The sequence below is a fragment of the Panthera leo genome, chromosome B1, assembly GCF_018350215.1.
Source record: "Panthera leo isolate Ple1 chromosome B1, P.leo_Ple1_pat1.1, whole genome shotgun sequence".
Lineage (NCBI taxonomy): Eukaryota > Metazoa > Chordata > Mammalia > Carnivora > Felidae > Panthera > Panthera leo.
Window position 1 is genome coordinate 10,674,322 of NC_056682.1, and position 5,835 is coordinate 10,680,156.

Consider the following 5,835-nt stretch of genomic DNA (forward strand, 5'->3'; position numbering starts at 1 on the left):
CCAGAGTTGACGTAGTATTAGATTATAATGGAATTAGTTTCTGCCAAGCCTGAAGGTTGAAATACCAGTAGCTGTACCCAGGTGTATATTTTTAGATTATTGACAAAGATGCCATGGGGGTTGCATCAGCAATAAATATGACATTGTCAGCAATAAATATGAAATATGGTAATAATTAAGTTATTTTTTTACTGAAAATTAATTCTTCATTAAAATGAGTAATGTCTAGGGGTGCCTAGTTTGTTCAGTCAGTTAAGTGGCTGGTATAGGATCAGGTCATGATCTCACAGTTCGTGGGTTCAAGCCCCGCATCCGGCTCTGTGCTGACAGCTCGGAGGCTGGAGCCTGCTTCAGATTTTGTACTCCCTTTCTCTCTCTGCCCCTCTCTGCTCATGCTCTGTCTCTTTCTGTCTCTGAAAAATAAATAAATGTGAAAAAAAATTAAACATGTTCCACCTTTAAGAAAAAATTTCAAAAAATGACTAGTGTCTATATGCATGTATGTATACATATATGTTCATGTATATAGTAATATATACCAGCTTTTGTCTAAATGTTAAGAACATGTTGAAGTCCCAGTGAAGAAATGTTCAAGGATATACCTTCTGTCCTAGTCCCAGATCCTGTAAAGGTGGACTCACTGGAACTGGCTGGAGAGAGGAGGCAAGTTTGTTACAAAAGGAATTGTCTGAGGAAGCATAGGATTTCTAGACAAAAAGAGAAAGAGAAATAATCACTTGTTGAAAAGCAGTTACATTTTTTTCCATCTGAAGAAAGACAATTATAACGGATTCCAACTCTCAGAGGATATCAAAAAGGAAGTTTTAAGCCATTTCTCATACAACCTAGCTGTTCAAATTAGCATATAATTATTTCAGCCTTTCCAAATATAGTTTAACTTTCAAATAAAAAAGAGCATATTGAAGGCTTATGATGTAATATTATTCCATCTCTCCGCCCCAACTACCTATACACAGTCTATTTTCTCAGTTTGTCTCACATGTTTTATGATATCAAATTACCTCTGATACTGTCCCAGGTTAGTTTGAATGTATTGCCATAAAATAAGTTTTTTGAATGTTTGACCTATCTGTATCTTTTTAAAATTAATACCAACTACTCATTTACTTCACCTCCCACACAATAACTGAATTTTCTGGTAATTTTTCATTTTTGCTGAAAGAAGATATTAAAATCAAGGATTTGGTTACTAATTTATCTATCTTTGTATCTGATAATGAACTTAATGACACAAATTACTTTAAATATGATTATGAAAAATCACTCTAGTGGTGTATATTGTGTAGAGCAGAATAGCTTTAGGTTAGAGAAATAATAATTTCTCATGACTTGTTAGGAACACAAAAGTAGTAATAAAATCCTAGAAGGGAAATCAGAGGCACACAGGGGACCCTATGAGCAGTGAGGCTGGCAGGTTGGTGTGGCTCATAAAGATGCTTCTCCATGGGGATTATTGATGACAATAACTCTTTGTTATAGCATATTGATTTCTGGCATATCTATCCCTTGAGTCCTGCAGCCAGGAAAGGAAAGAGTTTACATTATAATTGTCCTGATGACAAATATAAATGAAAAGAAAATAGGTTCCTAATAGCTTCTAGGGGGAAAATTTCTTTTTACATGGTGATGATGAGTGTGTACTTTTTCTGTAACTTCAGCTGTCACTCATAGCGGAAGGAAGGCAATAAACTCAGTATAGCACTTGGTGTGGACAGAGATCAATGCGGCTACCATACATCTGGCAATACTGTCAGTATGATACCTAAGAAAGAGCTTTGTTTTCAGAATGCTAATTCTAAAGTTTTTTTAATGTTTATTTATTTATTTAGAGAGAAAGAGAGAGAGCGAGCAAGAGAGAACGCATATATGCAAGCAGAGAAGGGGCAGAGAGAGAGGGAGAGAGAGAATCTGAAGCAGGCTCTATAATGTCAGCTTAGAGCCGGACATGGGGCTCAATCTCATGAACCATGAGATTATGACCTGAGCCAAAATCAAAAGTGAGATGCCTAACCAACTGAGCCACCCAGTCTCCCCAAAATGCTAATTCTACAACTCAACTGTTGGGCACAAAATCAAACGAATGGCCAAAGAAGCAGTGATCCAAAGAAAATCTCCAGAGAAATTATGTGTCACTAACCATGCCATAGCATCCTTTGGTTGCTCAGTAAAAAGATTTTGAAAGGGATATCCAGTTTCTAGGAGATCCCTCAATAAGAAATTCAAAAATTAGATATCTTCAATAGATATATCAAAGTGTCAATATTGAACATATTAAAGGAAGCCAAAAATTTAGCTGAATAAATAAATCATGAAGCCTTCACCATTTCATTGGTGACTCAGAAGAGAAAATGGTTTCAATCAATATTTGGATAAGTTCAGGGGATCCTGGGTGGCTGAGGTGGTAAAACACCCAACTTTGGCTCAGGTCATGATCTCACAGTCCATGAGTTCGAGCCCCATGTCAGACTCTGTGCTGACAGCTCAGAGCCTGGAGCCTGCTTCAGATTCTGTGTCCTCCTCTGTCTTTGCCCCTCCCCAACTCATGCTCTTCTCTCCCTCAAAAATAAATAAAAGTTTTGAAAAAATATTTGCATAAATTCAGTTGCTGTTTTTTGTTTATATTACCACTATGGCAAAGAAAAAACAGGTCAATCACTAGATTCCTTTGTTGTTCATAAAAGCAAACTTAAAGCAAAGGCTAGCAAAGAAACACAATCCCCCCCATATGACCCCAACACACAATTTATTAAGTAAGTGGAGAGGAGGCCTACATATTCCATCTCTGCCATATTGCCTCTCACTTGGTAAGAATGCTGAGTTTAGACTCAAACAGCGCTATCACAATACTTCTTTATTCTCACTTTGAATTTGGAGATGGTATTGAGCTGAGGTGTGACATCATATTGGAAATGACAGAGGCTTTAGAAACAGGATGCTGGGAATGAGAGGACTAACTGGTTATGAATCAGACAGTGTGTGATTAAGTCTTGGCTTCTCACTGTTTAATTTGAGTGTTACTTAAAATACCTGAACATTAATATGATACACTCTAAATTAGGGGAAATAATGAGGCTGATAATCCTTACCTTATGGGGTTTTGAGAATATAAAAATGAAGTATGTAATGTAGAGTATGTCCTTCAGAAATGGGGAGATTTTCTGTTGTGATTTTGATTGGTTTTAATGTGTTATTGCTGGGAAAACTGTTAAGTTCCATATCTTTTCTAGATGACTGAAAATGTGCATATCATAAAATCTGATTTTCACTTTCTACTTCTGTAGAATAATAATCACGTCATCTGACTTACCTAAGAATCTGAATGTAAATGAGATTTTAACTTTAAAAACTATGTTGCTAGGTGTTTATTTTTATCATTATTATTAAACTGAATGAGCTAATATAATTAGCTAAATTTAAGACAGGGATTATTGGGGCGCCTGGGTGGCTCAGTCAGTTAAGTGTCCGACTTCAACTCAGGTCACGATCTTGCGGTCCATGAGTTCGAGCCCCACGTTGGGCTCTGGGCTGATGGCTCGGAGCCTTGAGCCTGCCTCAGATTCTGTGGCTCCCTCTCTCCCTGCCCCTCCCTTGTTCATGCTCTGTCTCTCTCTGTCTCAAAAATAAATAAACGTTAAAAAAATAATAAAAATTTAAAAAAAAAGACAGGATTCTTAAATTTAACATCACCTTCACTGATTCGTTCATTCATTCATTCATTCATCCACTTATTCATTCACAAGATAATTTTGAGCACCTACTCCATGCTGGCATTGATCAAAGTACATTGATCCATAGATGATCTTACAGTTCTGGTAGGAGAAACAGATAATCCCTTCTAATTCAGATAATGCCTTCTCCTCACCCCTTCTCCCCCCCCCTCCCCTATCCCCTTCTCTCTTTTCCCCACCTCGCTCCCTCAGGCTCTTTGCCTCTCTCCTCCCCTGTCCTCATTTCCCTTCTCCTCTCCACTGTCTTCTTTCTTCTCCTCCCTTATCTTTTCTCATCTCTCTCCTTTTTGTCCCTCCTCTCCACCTTTATCCCCTCTTCTCTTTTCTTATCTCCTCTTCTTTGCCACCACTGTGGCTTTAGTGACCTTTTGTTCCCCCACAGTATGGTATAGTGTTAGGGTCTTTAGACTTCTTGTGTTCCAGTTGCTTCAGGGAAGGCCCCTTCCAAGAGTCTAAGTCTGAAGCTTCAGATTTTTTTAAGTCCTGGACTCCATTGTGATAGGGAATGACCTCCGCCACTGTCTGTTGCTCAGAATGGATCAACAGGGCCAGCACAGATCTAAGGGGAGGAGAAAATGGCATGACTTCTCAATGGGGAAGTGGCAAGGCCACACTGAGAAGCACCATTTGTGATGGGAAATATTGTTGCGAGAATCTTTAGAATCACAGTCTACCAGAAGCGTACGTAGTGGCATAATCAGTTTATATTCTGGCGCAACTGGTCATGTTGTCACATTGTGGTAACTAAAAGTTTACGGAAAGTTCACAAGTCTAAGAAACACATTGAGAAGCCCTGAACTGGGTTCTAGAACACCATGCAGAACAGTCTTCTTTTGATGATCTTAATAAGATACTGTAATATATTCATTTTATGTTGGATTATAGATTTATACCCAGAAAGATTTCTAGAAAGGAGGTGATAATTAAATAGTCGAAAATTACATTTCTGAAATATAATTTTCTGAAATGAAATACTATTGGAAATTTGTCTTTATTTAATAAAATTTTTATTACTTCAAGGTCTGGATGTGGATTCATGAAAGCAATCCTTTTTCTCCTTATAAAATTATTCCTGTTGTTTCATATAATTTGACCTAATTCTTATCAGCTGATATAAAATCTGACTGAAAGAGGCTGTTTTTCTGTAAAAGGAAGGTGTCTTAGGTTTAGCTATAATTGCCAAAGGTACAGATCGTGATTTCTCAAATAATTTCAAGACTGTCAGTATCTGAGAAATTATATCCCATGAAGGGAAGGGTTTTCACTTCTTATAACCTAAAACATGAAAAGTACATTGGGTCATTAAAGTGAACAACTAGATTTTTTTTTGGTATTTCCTTGTGACATGCATATTAGAATATTAATAGATATTAATCCATTATTTTGTGGACTTCTATGAGATCTCTTTTAAAGAGATGATTCATCAGTAAATATTTTTAATTAAAAGTTTTTAAATCTATGATTAAAATTATACTTGTTTGTAATAAGGAGAATTAAGCTATTAAATAAAAATACATTGCATGGAGGATTCTTTGAAACATATATATATATGTAGTACGTTATGTATTTATATAATTTAAGCTCTCCAAATGGTCTGATGTGCCTAAGTTTGTTTTTTTTCAATATATGAAATTTATTGTCAAATTGGTTTCCATACAACACCCAGTGCTCATCCCAAAAGGTGCCCTCCTCAATACCCATCACCCACCCTCCCCTCCCACCCCCCATCAACCCTCAGTGTGTTCTGTTTTTAAGAGTCTCTTATGCTTTGGCTCTCTCCCACTCTAACCTCTTTTTTTTTTTTTTTCCTTCCCCTCCCCCATGGGTTTCTGTTAAGTTTCTCAGGATCCACATAAGAGTGAAACCATATGGTATCTGTCTTTCTCTGTATGGTTTATTTCACTTAGCATCACATTCTCCAGTTCCATCCACGTTGCTACAAAGGGCCATATTTCATTCTTTCTCATTGCCACGTACTAAGTTTTTAAATATAATTTGAAGTAAATATGTACACTCATTACAAAGAAAAAGTTCTAAATCAAAAGACTTTTGTTCAGAAACAGATTTAAGTGAAATTGGTTCCTGA

General features: G+C 36.8%; 1 non-coding gene across 1 annotated transcript; it reads left to right on the forward strand.

Moving 5' to 3' along the window:
• The first annotated feature begins 573 nt into the window (after positions 1–573).
• On the forward strand, positions 574–697 carry LOC122218843. Its single transcript, XR_006202152.1, has one exon. It is a non-coding gene; the product is annotated as a small nucleolar RNA SNORD22 (small nucleolar RNA).
• The last annotated feature ends 5,138 nt before the right edge of the window (positions 698–5,835 follow it).